General features: G+C 40.5%; 1 pseudogene; it reads left to right on the top strand.

Moving 5' to 3' along the window:
* The first annotated feature begins 19 nt into the window (after nucleotides 1-19).
* On the top strand, nucleotides 20-1,965 carry LOC143389846 (RAC-beta serine/threonine-protein kinase pseudogene; annotated as a pseudogene).
* The last annotated feature ends 18,938 nt before the right edge of the window (nucleotides 1,966-20,903 follow it).

Consider the following 20,903-nt stretch of genomic DNA (forward strand, 5'->3'; position numbering starts at 1 on the left):
ACCGCGCGAGCCGTTGGGCCTGGCTCGGGGAAGGCATCGCCGCTGCCGCTGCCGCTGCCGCTGCCAGAAAACACAAGGAGCTGTAGCTAGCGCAGCGTGGCGATGGGCGGGGGTAGAGCCCCGCCGGAGAGGCTGGGCAGCCGCCGGTGACAGACTATATCCACAGCACCTCCTGCATGTCCTGCTGCCCTGATCTGTCCCAAGCTAGGTGACAGCGTGTCACGCTGCCACCATGAATGAAGTGTCTGTCATCAAAGAAGGCTGGCTGCACAAACGTGGTGAATACATCAAGACATGGAGGCCCCGGTACTTCCTTCTGAAGAGCGATGGCTCCTTCACTGGGTATAAGGAGAGGCCAGAGGCTCCTGACCAGACTTCAACCCCCTTAAACAACTTCTCTGTAGCAGAATGTCAGCTGATGAAGACCGAGAGGCCAAGGCCCAACACCTTCGTCATTCGCTGTCTGCAGTGGACCACTGTCATCGAGAGGACCTTCCATGTGGACTCTCCAGATGAGAGGGAGGAGTGGATGCGGGCCATCCAAATGGTCGCCAACAGCCTCAAGCAGCGGGGCCCTGGCGAGGACCCCATGGACTACAAGTGTGGTTCCCCCAGTGACTCTTCCACAGCCGAGGAGATGGAAGTGGCTGTCAGCAAAGCACGGGCCAAAGTGACCATGAATGACTTCCACTATCTCAAACTCCTCGGCAAGGGCACTGTTGGCAAAGTCATCCTTGTGCGGGAGAAGGCTACTGGCCGCTACTACGCCATGAAGATCCTGCGGAAGGAGGTCATCATTGCCAAGGATGAAGTCGCTCATACCGTCACTGAGAGCTGGGTCCTCCAGAACACCAGGCACCCCTTCCTCACTGCGCTGAAGTACGCCTTCCAGACCCACGACCGCCTGTGCTTTGTCATGGAGTACGCCAATGGGGGTGAGCTGTTCTTCCACTTATCCCGGGAGCGTGTCTTCACAGAGGAGCGGGCCCGGTTTTATCGTGCAGAGATCGTCTCAACTCTCGAGTACTTGCACTCACGGGATGTGGTGTACCGTGACATCAAGCTGGAAAACCTCATGCTGGACAAAGATGGCCACATCAAGATCACCGACTTTGGCCTCTGCAAAGAGGGCATCAGTGACGGTGCCACCATGAAAACCTTCTGTGGGACCCCGGAGTACCTGGCACCTGAGGTGCTGGAGGACAATGACTACGGCCGGGCCGTGGACTGGTGGGGGCTGGGCATGGTCATGTACGAGATGTGCGGCTGCCTGCCCTTCTACAACCAGGACCATGAGCGCCTCTTTGAGCTCATCCTCACGGAGGAGATCCGCTTCCCACGCACGCTTGGTCCCGAGGCCAAGTCCCTGCTGGCTGGGCTGCTGAAAAAGGACCCTAAGCAGAGGCTCGGTGGGGGGCCCAGCGATGCCAAGGAGGTCATGGAGCACAGGTTCTTCCTCAGCATCAACTGGCAGGATGTGGTGCAAAAGAAGCTCCTGCCACCCTTCAAGCCTCAGGTCACATCTGAGGTTGACACAAGGTACTTTGATGACGAGTTCACCGCCCAGTCCATCACAATCACACCCCCTGACCGCTATGACAGCCTGGGTTCTCTGGAGCTGGACCAGCGGACGCACTTCCCTCAGTTCTCCTACTCAGCCAGCATCCGGGAGTGAGCAGCCCATTGCCACCACAGGATACCTGCATGGCCGCCATCCACCAACTGGGTGGCTTTTAAAAAGACTTTTTATTTTGCCTTTTTGGTTTGGGTCCCCATCCCTCACTCTCTCACCCCCATTTCCAGTTCCTTCTTCAGTCCTCCTCCAAATTCACCTCAGTGGTCCCCGCAGCCTTGGCCTCTAACCTCCCCTTTGTGTGGAGGGACTGTCCACCTCCCACCCCAGCATGGGCTGCTGGGAGGATGGATTCAGGTTTTTAATCAAAAACAGGCCCCAGTGAGGGTGAAGCATGAAAAAAAAAAAAAAAACAAATCTAGAGGGCTGAGATAGATGCCAATCAAAACCAGAATTTCACCCACAGAGTGGCTGATTTCAAGGTAAATGGAATATCTGACCTCACAGGGTGCCCACTTCTATAGTGAGAGCATTAGTTCAGAAGCAGTGGGATCCTGAAATTGGAATGGGAACATATGGGAGGACCCTGATGAAACCGGGGACATTGAACCCTAAGCTCTTCATCACTAGTAGAAATAGTCTCTGCACAACTCTCTCTCTCTCTCTCTCTCTCTCTCTCTCTCTCTCTCACACACACACACACACACACACACACACACCTATTCTGAGGAGATTAACCATACATTGTCCACCAAAACTTAAAGGCCTCTCCCAAGGAAGTCAAATTGCAAGACAGGGCTAATTCTCCCCTGGATCCAGACCCACCACTCTTCTCAGTTTCTAAATCTATAACTAGACTCAAGACCCAGGAGATCCCTAAAGAAGATGTACAGAGCAGACATGGTGGTGCATACCTGTAATCCCAAGGAATTGGGAGCCTGAGGCAGAAGAATCATGAATTCGGGGCATCAACAATTTAGCAAGACCCTTTCTCAACATTTAAAAAGCTGGGGGGCGAGGGATGTGGCTCAAGTGGTAGTGTGCTGGCCTGGCATGTGCGAGGCACTGGGTTCGATCCTCAGCACCACATAAAAATAAATAAAGATACTGTGTACCTAATTCAAAAAAATAAATATATTTTTTAAAAAGCTGGGGATGTAGCTCAGCTCAGTTGTAGAGTACCCATGGATTCAATCTCCAGTACCAAAAAAGAGAGAGAGAGAAAGAGAGAGAGCGTGCAAAGTGTGACCATCTATTAATATAAGGCCACCAAGCAGAGATTCTGCATTTAATGTTGCAGCTCAGGGAATCAGAAAGGATAGTGAACGACTGGTCAATTGGCTAAAACCTGGACCAAAGTGTGCTCCATGTCAATGAATTTGAAATGTCAGGGCTGCCTAGGAAGAGAGGAAGAGATTCTAAGGCTTAGAAAGATTAGACTGGTCGAGTGCATTTGTCTGTAAAGATCTACTCACTCACTCTGAGAGGGTCCAGGGGACACATGCTTCATCAATACTTTGAGAGAAAATTTGTGAGGGGAGCCCCAACATCCAGGAAGAACTTTATGATTCTCTTCCATGGAGGCCAAAGCTTACAGCAGGCATTTCTGCCACTGAATTAGGAAACCTAAGTATCATGTGAATAACTGGGTCCCAGGGTGGGAAGGACCACATAATGGCACTCCCTTTCAAAGGTAAGGTAGGCATGGTTATTGTAATAGACGACAGGGTCAAAAGAGCAATCAGCCTCGTCTGACCTATGGTGTTGGCTGAGTTGGTCCCTGTGTTCCTAGAAGTGAAATAGATGGGAATCTGGAAGCACATGTTGTAGATGGCTTCGCCAAACTCCCTGTTCCAGATTCTCTCACAGATCATTGTCTAGGGGAAAAGATTCTCACAGATTGGCTCAGATCGCCTTCTCTGTTCCAACTTGCCAGGCCCACAAAACAGAACCACTGAGGAATAAAATCGACAAATTATTCTACATGCGTGTATAGATGTATCACAGTGAATCCCACAATTATGTAGAATCACAATGCATCAATAAAAAAAGAAAAAGAAAAAAAAACAAAATCACATGTATAAAGAGTGTTGCTAGGAAGCCATGTCCATAGTTTTGAGAAAAAGTTAAGGGCTTCAGAATAAGGATAGGTACCCTCTCACAATACAGCTACTTTCTCTGTACGAGCCTAAATTACTAAAAGTATTCCACGCAGTTTGCCTCTTTCCTTTAGATACTGAGACCACTATATTATAATTACAAGCTGTTTTTGAGAACTGTCATCCCTCTTGAGCCATTGTTTAGCATCTCAAAATCCTTTTACCAAGGATTCTTTATATCGGACTTCTTAAATTCTGGGGTTCAAATCTGGCTCTGACTAAACTCCTCTTGTCTATGGTAAACTCAAAGGAGGGTGAATAGATTTTTCCCAAGGATTCTGCTCTGTGCCTAAAAGGCAACTTAATTTCAATAAGAATATAAAACCAGCAAATATGTCAATAACTGAACAACACTTGGAAAACTAGATGATGGAGATATAAAGCCCAAATGCCTTTGTTTAACTAATTCACATCATTAAATTGATGGCATAATAAAACCTAGCAACAGAAAACAGTTAAGTACAAGTGGAGACCATAAATGACACAGTCCAACGTTAGCAATGCCTTTCCCCCCATGTCCCATGGAAATAATAGGGTTAGCCATTGTAGAGTTCCATTAATGTATTTTGATTTTGTGACAGAGTGCGATATTCAAACTTACTTTTTCTGCAAATGTTTTAAGTTGATTAAACTTCTTAAAGATGATTGGGATAAAGGAAAGCAGAAAACATCTTTTTCTTATTGTTTATGTGGTTTTTACTGAGACCTTTCTACCAGATATAGTATTGATGCTTTTATTGTTATTAGTAGGTATCACTCTGCGGTTACTATTTTTTATAAGCACAGAAACTTCCTTGATCAAAACAGACAGGTGTTCATGAAAAGTATTTTTGCAAATTAAATTGAGTTGAGGGGCTGGAGATATGGCTCAAGCGGTAGCATGCTCGCCTGGAATGTGTGCAGCCCAGGTTCGATCCTTAGCACCACATACAAAGATGTGGTGTCTGCCAAAAACTGAAAAATAAATACTAAAAATTCTCTCTCAAAAAAATATTGAGTTAAGACAGCCAGGATTCTAGGTACTGAATCAGTTTATTTTACCTAGCATCTCACTAAAATTACAAAATTGATATAGTTGACACTTGAAAATTTTTAGTCTCAGAGTAACCTACCTACTTAACATAACATGTTGTCAAAATTTATGTTATAAGTGGGTTTTGCTATGGAAATGAATTTTTTGTAGTCATGTCATTTTAAAGGAACTTGTTAGCAATTATAGTCATGTTATTCCTCATTCAGTTGGCATCTAGAAGACTTTGTTTGCCCTAGTTGAAGATGGTATACTGCTGTAAAAGAAAAGAACCATCTTGACAGTGGTGTTCCAGAGCTTGAATGTACTGTCTCAACAGGGACAATGGTTAAATTTCTAGGAATTTTGAAAGACTGATGTTAAACACAACTATTATTAAAACAAACAAGAAATAGAACTTCCTCAATTTGATAAAGGACATATCCATAAAAACTGCACATTCTTACTCCAAAAAATATCATCCTTATTTAAAGAATGAAATTTGCCCCCTAACATCAAAAATAAGACAAAATGTTCACTTTCCCTTAACTGCTTCTATTCAACATTGTACTAGAAGTTCTATCCAGGACAATTTGGCAAGAAAAAGACATAAAAGGATTCAGATTATAAAGAAAGAAGTAAAACTATCTCTATTTGCAAACAATATGATTCTGCACATAGAAAATCCTAGGAAATACACACATACACAAAATTAGAACTAATAAGCAAATTCAGTTCTATACACAAAAACTAATTGTATGTCAGTACACTATCAATGAACAATCCCAACACAGAATTGAGAAAACTTCTTACTTCAAATAGCATCAAAAAGAATAAATACTTAACCTATTTTGTCTCATCATCCCAGATGTAGAATATCTATAAAAACTTAATTTGAGCAACAAATATACCACTTATGGTAAATTCGAAGTACTTGAGTATTTATAATGCTTGCAGAACTGAAAAAGTGGGTCTTGATGAGTTAAGAATAAATCTTTGGCACATGTCTATAATCCCAGCAACTGGAGAGGCTGAGGCAGGAGGATTGTGGAGGCCAGCCTAGACAACTTAACGAGACCATCTCAAAATAAAAATTTTTATAAAGTTCTGGAGACATAGCTCAGCAGTAGAGTGCCCCTGGGGTTTAATCCGAAGTATCACAAAATAAACAAACAAACAAACTTTAAAATTTTTTAAGTCTTTGCAATGAAACATGTTAGAAAGAAATTAAAGACCTAATATATGGAAAAATGCCCTGTTTTCGTTAATCAGAAGATTTAATATTATTAAGATACTAGTACTACCTAAAGTGACCTACAGTTTCAACATAATCTCTATCAAAATCTGTGTGGTAAGAAGTTAACTTTATTCACAAAAAGGTCTAATCTTTATCCTCGGGTACAGGAAGTTCATCTTTATACGTCTGGAATGTTCTACCTATTAGGAGCATCTCTGTTTGCCTGGGGTTTGACTAATGGGCTGTCTGTTATTGTGATTTGTGGTGGGGATATACTATTATCGGTTCCAAACAACAGAGAAAATGGAGACTAAAGGTGTCGGCCTGAACCTCCAGAAGGGGCTGCAGAACAGAAGTTAACAAAAGCATGTGATCAAGCCCCAGTAAAAACTCTGGACACCAAAGATTCAGTGATGAGCTTCATCGGTGGCAAGACCCTCTGAACACTGCATTCATACATTGTAGTGGGAAGAAAGTAATGCTCTCTGAGACTCTAGAGGGAGAAGATGGCAAGAGATTTCATATGTGCACTCCTCCTAGATTACTCATCTCTTCCTTTGGCTGGTCCTAGTTTTTATCTTTTTGCTATAATAAAATGTAACCATAAGAACTTTCCTAAGTTCTATGGATCATTATTGAATTATAAAATCTGAGGCAGATATAGAAAACCCTAAACTTTTAGCCAGCTTGTGTGCTATTCTTAAGGCTCTTTATGTGCATTGTTTGGCATGTTGGGTTTATTATGTCATGGTATGATAACGAATACCTCTTCCCAACCTCTGTGTTGGTTAATTTTCTTTTATTACTTGAAATTGACTGTATATTTATATTACAGAAATCAGCAAATGGCATGAATTTGATCTTAATTTTTTTTGCTGATAGTGAAGCCATTAACAATACAAATTATACATAAAATCTTAGTTCATGTTTGGTATCGACTATAATGATACAGATCATTACATCTGTGAATAGCATCAAAAGTCAGGAAATTCTCTTATTTTTTTAAATTTTTTTATTGGTTGTTCAAAACCTTACAAAGCTCTTGACATATAATATTTCATACATTAGCATACATTAGCTTCAAGTGAGTTATGAACTCCCATTTTTACCCCAAATACAGATTGCAGAATCACATGGGTTACACATCCACATTTTTACATAATGCCATACTAGTAACTGTTGTATTCTGCTACCTTTCCTATCCTCTACTATCCCCCCTCCCCTCCCCTCCCATCTTCTCTCTCTACCCCATCTACTGTAATTCATTTCTCACCTTGTTTATTTTCCCATTCCACTTACAACCTCTTATATATAATTTAGTATAACAATGAGGGTCTCCCTCCGTTTCCATGCAATTCCCCTTTTCTCTCCCTTTCCCTCCCACCTCATGTCTCTCTTTAATGTTAATCTCTTCTTCCTGCTCTTCCTCCCTGCTCTATTCTTAGTTGAAAAAAAAAGAGAGACAAACAATCAAACATGGCTGGAAGTACAAACCATATAGCAATAGTAACTCTAAACGTTAATGGTTTAAACTCTCCAATAAAGCGACATAGACTGGTAACATGGATTAAAAAAACAAATCCAACAATATGCTGCCTCCAGGAGACACATCTGACTGGAAAAGACATACACAGGCTGAAGGTGAAAGGTTGGGAAAAAATATACCATGCACACGGTCCTCGCAAGCAAGCAGGGGTGGCCATCCTCATATCGAATAAAATCGACTTCAAGACTAAGTTAATCCAAAGGGATAAGGAAGGACATTATATACTGTTAAAAGGAACCACTCACCAACAAGATATAACAATTATCAATATTTATGCACCAAATAATGGTGCTGCAACATTCATAAAACAAATTCTCCTCAAGTTCAAGAATCAAATAGACCACAACACAATAATTATGGGTGACTTCAACACACCTCTCTCACCATTGGACAGATCCTCCAAACAAAAGTTGCATAAAGAAACTATAGATCTCAATATCACAATCAATAACCTAGACTTAACTGACATATATAGAATATATCAACCATCATCAAGTGGATATACTTTTTTCTCAGCAGCACATGGATCCTTCTCAAAAATAGACCATATATAATGCCATAGGGCAACCCTCAGTAAATATAAAGGAGTGGAGATAATACCATGCATTTTATCTGATCATAATGGAAGGAAATTCTCTTATTGACATTCAAAAATTATTATCCACAAAGGGGAATGAAGGAAAAGGAGGGAGGATGAGTTTAGGAAAGACTGTAAAATGAATGGAACCTAACTTTCCTATGACCATAAATGAATACACGACCAATGAAACTCCACGTCATGTACAACCACAAGAATGGGTTCGAATTAAAATAACTCACACTCTATGTATGTGTGTCAGAATATACTCTACTGTCGTGTATATCTAAAAAGAATGAATTAAAAAAATTAATTATTATCGAATTCAAGCAAAGAAATCACTGACATCATGACAAAAGAATAAATTTCAAACATTTCACTGTTTAAATTTCACATTACTCATTATTGTAAATGAAAATATCAACCAATGTTCAAGTCAGAACTGCACTCATTCATCAACTGCAATCATAGCTTTGATTCAGAAAAAATCAACAACAGCATTCTGTGAGAATCAATTGGCTATATAAAATATATAGTAGAGTATTATACATCTTATTATTAACTGTAAATTATATTCTGCACATATTTTATGTTAGCAAAATGCAAAGTAATTTTACATATGTGCATATACATTTAATACACACATGCACACACACATAATTTTGGGGGAGAGAGTCAGTTGTTAATCGTTTACCAGCATATTTTAGTGTTATTTTCCTGGAGGAAATAGGTCTAGTCGTTTGATAAACAATTGCACAATAAGTTTAATTGCACAATTGCCTTTAATAATTTTAAGATGTAGAAGACAGACTGACAAGTAAAACATTCACCCTTGATGTCTCCAAGTTCTCCAACTTTTCTGAAAGATGATGATAGACTAGTTCTGCAATGACTTCAGCCTGCTTTTTAGACAGACTATAGAATTTATTGAATTATCTGAACTTGTGCATGTGGTATATGTACTTCAAAAACAAGAAATATTCTGTCTCTTTTAGCCACTCAGACATATCCCCTTTGCAGGAGTCAAAGATAACTGAGTCATAAATGACCTAAGGCATTTCTGAAATTTCTCAATTCATTTTTCTCTCACCTCTTGCTAGGCCACTATTTTTACCTACTTTAAAACTCTTGGCTCTATGTCTTAATTTTAGCCTGATTCCAGTCCTTGGGCTGAAATTCATCCTAATTGAGATGGTTAGCAATCTGTAAAGACTAAAGTCAAAAACCATATTAGGAGTAGTGGAGAGGGGAAAAAATCCAAACCCTAGAAAACAGAAAACTTGCATTTCTTGAATTTTCTTTTTACCTGATAAGCAAATAAGGGACTATTTTAATACATTCTCCTGCTGACCTTTAAAACCATCCATCCTTATGTATGGCATTAGAAGCACATAATGAGATTAGTATTTAGAGATTTATGAGAATAGGTCAAGTTAGTCACAAGCACATTTTCATTTTGTTTCACTGTATTTTCCGCCTTGGCATTTTGCAAAGCAAAATCTGTGTACTGGTTTCAAAGAAATGCAGCAGTGAGAGTATTGTGCTGACCTTTTATCTCATTTTTCCCCTAGTGTGGAGGTAACCATCAATAAGCATTGTATATATTGGAATTAGGCATGTGTGTAAACAAAAGGTCTCCTGAAATGGCCAAGAGGGAGAAGAAATTGAAATCCAATTCAGATGGTCTTTAAGATGACCCTCCTGAAAGGCAACCAGGATTATGACCTTGCCACTTCCCAGAGGAAAACTGACCACAATGGAAGACAGCCACCCAGGACAGGAAGAACAGGATGTGCCTCATCTGACTCTTCATCAAGGGTTACTTAAATGCCAACTCAATTCAGGAAGTTGACATTGATGATGGCAGCTGAAGAGATCTCTCCTTCCTTGGAACATACTATCCTGCTTCTAGGGCACTTGGGGCACCAAAGGCCAAAAGTGTTTGGGTGACCGGAAAAGTCCCCCCGTTTTTTTTTTTTTTTTTTTTAATTTGAGGGTATTTGTAAATTAAACCATGCAGAAGTCTACCTTAAGTAACCACTAGAGTGGTTTTTCTCAAAAAACTTCCGACTCTAAATAAAGATCCACAATCTCAAACAAGGGAGGCTATTCCTTAGCCAATATCAAGTCCTAAGAACGCAGAGATTCAACCAGTAAAAATGTGAAAGACAGTCACCTCTTGCTCTGATAAACTTGGGGACTCTGGAGGTAAGGGCATCTCTGCACAGAGGTTATTTGTGTCCCTGAGCCTAGATCAGCTGTTTGTGCAAGGCTGGTAGAAGGGGGAATCATGTTTGCCTCAGGAGTTTATTGCAGGCAAATTATCCCTGGAAAAGACTGTGAGGAAAAGTGCTGACCAAACAACATCTATATTTACACAGTTAGATATTCATTAAAGCAGAAAATGCCCACTAAATTTAGAGAGATGCTAAGTGCCAGATTCAAGAACACACCAGTGCAGAAAAGTTGGCTCAAATTTGCCCCCAGAGTGTACCAGGGATGAATAAGTCAGGTTGCATGGCAATAACTTTTCCCAGGTGACCCTGACTACAAGATTGTCAAATGTACCTTGCAGAAAACAAGCTTTGTTTTTTTCCCAAGGAACATAATGACGTCAGATATTAGGATTTTAGGCAAGGGTAGTACCAATTATGTCTGAACTGCTGCTATTTCGATGGGTGGGCCTCGACGAGAGTAATCTTCTAGTATCTGATATTCTCAATTATTTTGACATATTATGTGGCCAAATGGTATTTGCAAGCCCTTTCTATGAAAGAAGCAGTCATTTTGTGTATGTAGACTAGCTGAATCTTAGATTTGAGAACATGCAGAGAAAAGAAGCACTGATGTGTCTTCTTCCTTCTACATAAGAGAAAACTAGGCCCAGGGAGGTAGGTAATTTCCCCAAGATCATAAAGTGAGAGTGTTCACAATTCCTCAACCGTCAAACTCTTTCTACTTAATTTATGATTCACGAAGCAATAGCAGCTGTATATGGGAGCTTGTTTATAATGCAGGATTTCACGTCCCACCCCAAACCTGCTGAATATTTAATCCACAGCCTAAAGAGAGCCACAGTGATGTGCACATACAATAAAGCTCAAGACGCATCAGACCAAGCTGTATTGCCTCTTTCATGTGAACCCTGCTCTTACTATGTTGATAGTTTGGGAATCAGGTCCAAAGAAAAGAATGTTTGTGTTGAAGATGAGAGGCAATAGAAATAGAAGACTCTGGAGATCCTGAGACACTTTAGAAAGGTAAAGAAAGATAAAAGATAAAGAGAACCATGGGAAATATGGGCCCTGAGGGCACCATCACATTTTAAATCCTATAAGAGAAGAAAATTCTAGATCTGGGCAAAGAAGGTAAAAATGGAATAAAGGGACCAGAGATAAATTTTCTCTTCTTTTTCAATTTTTTTCTACAGGCCTTATCATTAAAAATACAACTGTATTTCCATATTAAACCTTAAGAAAAACTAATGAGATCGGCAAATGCCTACTTCTCTCTAAGCCACTTGAGGCCATAACCAGCCAGCTTTCTTCTGAGTTTTATAACTGATATTTAGAATGATGATTCTATAGCGTGCAAAATCTACAAAGTCATCTGGCCATTATGTTTAGTATAATTCAATTATAAGTAAGTTTTGTTTTAATTCTAGAAAATCAGATATGTGTGACAGCTTCATTTATTTTCAGCTAATTAAAATCCCTGTTCCAAAAAACCTAACAAACCATGGAATTTTTTTTTTTTTTGGTACTTATGATTGAATCGAAGAATGATTTACCATTGAGCTACATCCTCTCCCCTCCCCCTCCCTCCCTCTCTCTTAATTTTGAGACAGGGTCTTCATAAGTTGCTGAGACTGACCTCAAACTTGCAATCCTCCTGCCTCAGCCTCCTAAGTCACTGGGATTAAAGGCATATGTCACCATGCCTGGCCATGGAATGATATGAGCAATCTTAAAAGACATTGATTATAGTCCCACATGTGATACCCGAATCCTCCAGACACATGTTCATTGCCGGGCCTCAGAACAGGAGAGTGCTTGACATTGAATGGGTACTCAGTAAGTATTAGCTGAGTGAATGAATAAATCCCTCGAAGCTATCTTCCTCCCAGCTTCCCCTGAAATTGAAACTACATGATTCTGATACTTTGTGGGGAAAATCTGCTTATCAGAAATTCCTCCTTGACATTCTGAAAATTCCTTCCTTCTTGCAGCTCATCTCTAATGACTCTGGTTCTGGACAGAACAAATCTGTTCCCTTGCCTATGTGACTACCTTGGGCTATATGCAATTACAATGCCTGCCCAATCCACACCTAGACCACTTTTGGGTTACTTCCGTCTCTGTGTATCATGCACGGTTGACTCTTGATAGATATGAGGTTCATGGTCAATTTTTGCCTCAAGTCTTCTATGATTTCTTCATCCATGCACCAAAAACTAATGGAATATATTCAAACCTGGATCCAGGAGTTTTGGAGTTTTGGGTCTCTTGATGAATGGTTTCTGGTTGTTCCATATACAATATGGACAGAGAACAAGCATGAATCAGCAGGGGAGAAATATTTTAAGATCCTTCCCTTAAAAGGCTGCCCAGCCCCATTCATCTCTCCTTTTTCCCCTTCTGCAGCATTAGGCACAGTTACAAAGAACCTCACTGATTCCAATTCCCTGAGTTCCATTTTCAGGAAGGCATACTATGATTGATCTCACTGTGGCTAACTGAGAGGGAAAATCCACTGGGTCTCCCTGGGCTGCCAATTGGGTCTCACTGTGAAGCCCTATTATTTCAGCAGACAGGTACTTGACCTTCCCAGGTCCTGAGACTGTCTAGCATTCTGCCTGAAACCACAAAGGTATTTCACCTGAGGACCTCAGCACGGCTGAGAGAAAACAAAGTCATACGTGAACTCTGGGAGGGTTTTTAAACAAACTAGAGGAAAAGAAACGGAGCAAATGAGAGAGAGGAAAGAAACAAGAAAGGAAGACCACGGTGGAAACACACAGAGAATGAAGGGAGAGAGAAAATGAAGGGGGAGCAAAAATTGAAGGAACCCTTAGGGGAAGGAACAAGAGAGAGATGGGAGCTACAGTCTAAGAGGGAGAGTGACAGAATCTCCAATGGAGAGAGGGGTGGGGAAAAGACACACAGTAGAAGTCTAGCATTTTCCAGCCTTTGCAATGGAATCAACATGTCAGCATATGAAAAATTGGCCTAGAAAATTTGATAGTTGTAAATAGCGCCCAGGCTCTTGGGAGATCAGAAATCAAGACCCACATAAATCATCTGCCTAATCTCTTACTTTATAGGCAAGGAATCTTGAGACGTAGACAAAGGAAGTCCCTTAACTCAGCCAGCAGCTGCTTGGTATCAGCACAGACATAATAAATGACTCACCTAAAAAATTGCTTGTGGCCAGAATTTATAGCCTTTTCCTAGCCTTTCTGAACATGACCAGAGCTATGTGCCAAGGCTACCCAGAAATTATTTTAGAAAATAAACTACAGCCACATAGAGTGACTAACTTACTGCTGTGTGGAACCAGATGCTTCCTGATTATGGTCGTGATATAGGATGTAGATAAAAAGAACCACCATTACCTCTTTTGCCTGTGCTCTGAAGCCAGCAGAATGATCACACCAATAAGGACTCGAATCAGAGATGGAAATAGTCCTATAATAAGCAATGATTTCCCCTCCCCTGATCATAAGTTAGCCAGCTAACCATGAGGCTTCTAAATTCGATGCCTCAGCAGGAATCAGCTAATGACATTTTTTTTCCACCTCAAGATAAGCAGCCTGCACTATACTAGGAAATCTCACTCAACTCTATTCAGGGAAATTGAGGTCAGATGAAATATAAGCCTCCTATGGCACTTTTTTTTTAATGAAGCATTTTTTTTAAGTTTAATCACAAGGTTCAATATCAGCATCTCCACACATAGGTATGGCTCCTACCCGCTTCTTTGAACAACCATTTCTTTTAATCTAATCTGGTATCTTTGAATGCAGAATTAAATTTCTCCCTAGCTAATCAGGCAGAGAAAGGCTACTGTTGAGACAAGAGTTCAGACAACTATCTTTCTCTGTAGCCATAATCATTTGCAGAATTTCTCACCCAAGAGACAGGGGTTGATTTTTATGGGCCGTTTTGATATGGTTATAAGTAGTGTTTCATGGGTTGTTTTTATAAGTTCTTGACTTCAGTGTATTTGGTGAAAAACAAGTATAAGGAACTAAGGTCAGAGTGATTAGGCAGATGAACTATTTCCCCAGAATCATCCAGAGAACTCCTGCCTCACAGAAAGTCATTCTATATGTAAGTGGATATGTATACACATAGTCTTATAAAATAATGATAATAATAATACAATAAAGCAGCTGGGTGCAATGACACATGCCTATAATCCCAGCAGTTCAGGAGGCTGAGGCAGGAGGATGGCGAGTTCAAAGCCAGCCTCAGCAAAAGTGAGGTGCTAAGCAATTCAGTGAGACCCCATCTCTAAATAAAATACACAATAGGGCTGGGTATGTGGTTCATGGCCAAGTGCCCCTGAGTTCAGTCCCCAGAACCCCACAAAACATACAATAAAATAAAATGATAATAACAATAAAAGAGATGAGCAAACTGCTTCTTGTATCAGGCCAGATAGTAAATATATGAGCCATTTGGGGCCATGTGGGCCCAGTGAACCCAGGGGCACTGTACCACTGAGCTGCAGTCCCAGCCTTTTTTTAAAAAATTTTATTTTGAGATAGAGTCTCACTAAATTGCCCCAGGCAGCTTCAAACTTGAGATCCTCCTACCTTAGTCTCCTGGAATTAGAGGCTTATGCCACACTGATCCAAGTAAGAGTTAACAATTTCTTAATCTGTATTACCATAGATCCACTTGGCAGAAACCACAAAATTTCATGCTTTAAAGGACCCTGACACAGGTAACACATCAAAGCTGAATTTACTTACCCAAAATTAACTCTACATGCTATAAATTCAAAAAGAGAGAAGGAAAGGAAAAAAAAACTAACAAAGAGTATAGAAATTAACCTGTCATTCCATTTAGTTCAACCTAAGCCTCGGGCAAGACGGAAACCCAAGATATACAGGAGTGAGCTCTCCTGTTTGCTCAGTCACTAACTTTTCCTGATTCTAACCCTTGAGTTCCTCAGGAACTCTGGAACTCTCTAGAACTTTCATCCTGTGAGTACTGTGTCCCCACAATTCTCTAGTTGCAGGGTTTAAGAATGCTATGTCACTTTCTTAGTGTGGGGCCCATGAACTACTTAATCTGGTGTTAAGCTGAAGAAACAAACATCCATCATCTCCAAGGCTGGAAGGGAAGGGAGAATCACTGATCTCTCTGAAAAAGTTCAGGGCTCCCCAAAATGGTGTCTCCTCAAAGGATTTTCAAGAGCAATTCTGACTCAACCTCATTTTCTCCATCAGTGATTTTAAAGCCTACTCAGCATAAGATGCAATGCCCAGCTCTGTTCAATGCCTAAAACCTCTCTACCAAATCCCCACCCAGCTCACTGGGCTCATATAATGAGATAACAACCATAATAGGAAGCAAAAGACTTCTGGAGGCCATGTGTTCCTTTGGTGACCCACTTCATGGGGAATTTATTTCTCAGACTAATCACACATCTCTATGCTCCCAAAGCTTTGGTGGTACTACAAAAAATCCCCAAACAGGAAGCAACTGCCCCTGGCTTGGCACCATTGAAGTCTAAGGCTATATATATATATATATATATATTGCTATTTCCAAAATTTGCTGATAATAACACTATTTGGGGGTAAGGAAGGCTGGGAGCTCCCCACATATGGTATTGCTCCCTGGCCTGGGGATCTGCAGCTCTACTGTGGGCTTAGAGGAAAAACAGAGTTATGATAGCTGGAGGCCAATCGAGTTCTTGCTTCGGTTGATGCTAGGTCTCAACTGATTTATTTGTTCTGTGAGAAACTCATCTCTTCAGTAGGCCCACATTTATAACAGCGGATTTCCTGGGAGAGCTGAGATAGTTAAAAGTTAGCTTCTGGATATTTGCTCTACTGATTTGTACGTTTAAATACCAAAGGAAGACTGCAGTGCATTCTGCAGCTGAACAGATGTCTGTAGATTAGGAACTGCTCTTGTGATTATCCCAATGTTATATCTAATAAGGAAAGAAAGCAACAGAGATGCCCATTCATCTATGCCTGATCAAAAGACGCACTTGGACTAGGGTTGGAGAACTCTAAGCAGAACAGGCCTTCCCAGGTAATCATGTTGATCATATCACAGTCACTGTTATCTATTACCCTCAAAATAGTCCTCTATTTGCTAGATGGTTTCTGAAGCTCTATTGATGAGGAAAATGTTTTTCCCCCTAATTTAAAGTATTAATGAAATGGAAATGCAAGCATTCGTGATCCAAGTTCACATATGAAATGTGTGAGATCCCTGCCCACTCCCCATGCCCAGCCCTACCCTCTCTAACCAAACCTCAGGAACTCCACCCAAAAGCACTACTGAGTAATGTCACTGTTGCTGGTGGACTTATGAGTACACAGAACATATTTCTAGAATTTCCTCTAAACCTCAAGCTCTCTCCCTAAAAATTTACTGAATCTCTCCAGCTTGCGTTTCCCTCAGAAATAAAAATCCTGTCAGTTTGCAATCTCCACCCAACATAATAAAAGTTAGTTATAGGCATAAGCTAAGCAAAAATCTCATTTTTAACCCGATCTTCTGAATACTTTAAGCGAGCTCCTGGGACCCTGGGAGGTTATAGCTATACTCACGTTTGATGCTCAGAAGTCAGGTGTGTATGAACAATTCACCCTTTATTCTCACAGGGTATTGGCTCCAAGACCTCCAAACATAGCAGACCACAGATGCCCAAGTCCTTTATATAAAATGGTGTAGTATTTAAATTACATCCTCACATATACTTTCAATCATCTCTAGATTGCTTATACCACCTTATATGATATAAATATTGTGTAAATAGTTGTCATCTTGTACTGTTTAGGGAATAATGACAAAGGGAAAAGTCCATGCATGTTCAATATAGATGCAATTTTTTAAAAATATTTTTGATCTCCAGATAGTTACTCACAGCCATGGAGGGTCAACTGTATATCAAAACATCATGTTATACACTTGAAATAAATCAAATGCATTTTTTTCTGGTTTGTGCAGTTAACTTCACCCCAGATTTCTCCTTCATAGGCAAACATACTCGGTCAGTTACTTTAAGATTTTCCTTTAGTAAGTCACTGTTCAATAGTAAAGGAATTTCCTATGAATAAAAATTACAAGCCAGCCCTAAAAACATATTTTTTACCATCTTTGTTTATTTTAATCATTTCCTATAAATTCAAGTTAAGACTAATGCCATTTCCTTATTCAAATGTAACTACAGTACTATGCAACTTCTGTGTACAGTTACTGTCAAACATGTGCATTTTTGTATGTTACAGCCAATCAGTATGATTTCATAGGTGTTGCAGGGGAGGGCTGTTTGTTTGGGTTTGTTTTTTAGAGAGAAAACATCAGACCCACAGGATTTTATTAAGCAATTTTGAATTTAAAAGAATATGGTGTTCTACATCAGATAGAACACTAATCTCCAGGATATATAAAGAACTCAAAAAATTTAACACCAAGAAAACAAACAAACCAATCAATAAATGGGCTAAGGAGCTGGACAGGACATTTCTCAGAAGAAGAAATACATTCGATCAACAAATATGTGAAAAATGTTCAACATCTCTACTAATTATAGAAATGCAAATCAAAACTATTCTAAGATTTTATCTCATACCAGTCAGAATGGCAGTTATCAAGAATACAGTCAACAATAAATGTTGGTGAGGAGAAGACACACTCATACATTGCTGGTGGGACTGCAGATTGGTGTAACCAATATGGAAAACAGTATGGAGATTCCTTAGAAAACTTGGAATGAAACCACCATTTGACCCAGCTATGCCCTCCTCGGTCTATACCCAAATAACTTAAAAACAACATGCTTATACTAATGCAGCTACATGAATATTTATAGCAGTTCAATTCACAATAGCAAAATTGTGGAAGCAAGCTAGATGACCCTCAATTGAATAATAGATAAAGAAACTGTGGAATATATACATAATGAAATATTACTCAACATTAAAGAGAATAAAATTATGGCATTTGCAGGTCAATGGATGGAGTTGGAGATTACTGTGCTAAGCAAAGTAAGCCTATCTCAAAAAATCAAAGGCCAAAAGTTCTCTCTGATAAGTGGATGCTGATGCATAATGGGGAGAGGGGAGGCATGGGGAAATGGAGGAACTGTGATTGGGCAAAGGGGATGGAGTGTGGGGAGGGTGCATGAAGGCAGGAAAGATGGTGGAATGAGATGGACATCATTACCCTAGGTACGTGTGTGACTGCATATATGGTGCAATACCATATCATGAACAACCACTGAAATGAAAAGTTGTGCTGCAGTTGTGTACAATAAATCAAAATCCATTCTGCTGTCATATATACCTTATTAAAATAAATAATTTTTTTAAAAAAGAATATGGTGTTCTTAGGTATTGTCACTGAAATTATTTTCTAAATAATTTGATGTATATTAAATTAATATCATTCTTAAAAAAAGTAATGTGTGGAAAAAAATAATTCTAATGGGAGGCAGGGTGTTCAAGTTCCATCCTCATCTTATCACTGAGGAAAGTGGAGCCTGGGTAAGCCATTTGCGGAGGCTCTCAGCTCTGGTTATACAATTTGGACAGTAGTCTTTTCATTCATTCCTTTAACTTGCAAAGATCAGGTAGTACAGTGGGTTGCTAGTGGCACAAGCCTAGCAGAGCCCTGTGACCATACTATGACTGAAGTAAATTACAGGGCACAGTGCCAACCCGGTCTGAGGAGTCAGGGAAGCTTTCTCAGAGGTAGAGGTGACTCCTGAGTGAGCCGTGTAGAATGTACAGAGGCACCCAGATGAAAAGTGGGCCAATTCTATAGAGAATTGGCACTCTGTGGGAAGGCATGAGGTGGAGATTCTGGGCCCAGCTTCAAGTGTTTCTGTTTTCCTTCACTAAGAATCACAGTGAATGACGCTAGTCCCTGGGAATCCCAACCAACCTGGAACCCATGAGGGGGCTCTCCAGTCATCAGCAGAATTTCTCACAGTACTCATTCATTCCTTCATTTATTCACCCAACCATGCACTGGTCATTCGACATATATTATCTTTTCTGATCCTTGCCACAAACCGGCAAGGTACAGGATATCTCCATTTTTCAAATAAACAAAAGAGTTTTATCACCATTAAGTTAGTTGTCAAAGATCCCACAGCTATGAAGTAGATGAAACATAATTCTACCTATCCCCCTGACGTGGGTTCTTTCCAGGACTCCACACTGCCTCCTTCATTTTTTTAAAATATATACACTTATTCTTTGCCTACTGTGTCCTTTCTGTTGTGGAAAACAGGTCCACAGATTCAGATTTTTTTTTAAGCAAGAGAGAAACACAGATTTCACTCGACCATCCTTCCTATTCCCACATCCCCTTCCCTCCCCTCCCTTCACTTCCCTTTACCCAATCTAAGGTAACTCTTTTCTTCCCTAGTGTCCCCTTCCTTATTGTAAATTAGCATCCGCATATTGGAGTAAACATTCGGCCTTTGGTTTCCAGGGGGGATTGGCTTATTTTGATTAGCATGATATTCTCCAACTCCAACCATTTTAAAACGAAAGTTTTGCTGGGGATATAAGTCAGTGGTAGTGCACATGGTAAGCATGCACATGCCCCTGGGTTTGATTCGCAGGAACTTAGAAAGTAAAGAAAGGAAAAAATAGAATTGGTATTTTTCTAAGAATTGCATAGTAGGTAGGAAGGAAAGTGAAGGATGCTCACTAACCAATAGCTGGGCAACCACTACATCCCAGTTCCAGAACACGGCAAAATTACAGCTCTTCTGAAGGGTGAGTACAACTTAACATAAAGACTCTGAAAACCGCCCTGCGGTCAACAGGGAGGGAAGTAGCTGAGAACCCTGGAAGGAGAAAGAAGACTTCTGGGGCTCAGGAGAGAAGGGAAGTGAACTTTTTAGTTCCTATTGGCAAACTTCAAAAAAGGCTATTTGAAAAGAACACAGGTGATATTCACTCAAAGGGGTACACGGCGTTGGTCCAGGGAAACATTGAGGACTTAATCTTTTTTGCTAAGACCTCAACTAAGTCTCTGTAGCTCCTGACATGAAACCTATGAGGGAGAGGCTTTTACCTCACTCTGGAGCTAAGGTCCATGCCAAGCACAGCACCAAGTGAGGGCTCAGAGGGAGAGGAGGACATTCTCTGGGGTCATAAGACACGTAACAGGTGTAGGAGATGGTGGTTGTTCCTTTCCAGAACTCCTTCCTGTGTTTGAGGAATCTCCATTTAAGAGGTTTTATTGGGGGTCAAGGAGAAAAAAAAATCCTCATTTCTAAGAGCTAAAAATGCTTGGTACTTGCTTCCTCCGAATCCCTTGCCACAGGCAGGTGATGTGCACATATCAGACACTGTCTTAGGATCTTTTGAAGTAAAAGAAAAGAGATGAGAGACGGCACCTCCACTCCTGGCTACAATACATTAAAAAAAGTCACATCCATGAAGTGAAGAAAAAACAGCAGTGCAAACTGTGACTTCCAAGATTTAGTGGCGGCGGCGGGGGGTTTTCTCTTCAGAGCCACACTATAGCATGATTTGGGTCTTTACAACAAATGCTCTTCAACATTGATTTAGTAATCTAATTCCTTTTAT

Source organism: Callospermophilus lateralis, unplaced genomic scaffold (genome assembly GCF_048772815.1).
Source record: "Callospermophilus lateralis isolate mCalLat2 unplaced genomic scaffold, mCalLat2.hap1 Scaffold_66, whole genome shotgun sequence".
In the NCBI taxonomy this organism is placed as follows: Eukaryota; Metazoa; Chordata; class Mammalia; order Rodentia; family Sciuridae; genus Callospermophilus; species Callospermophilus lateralis.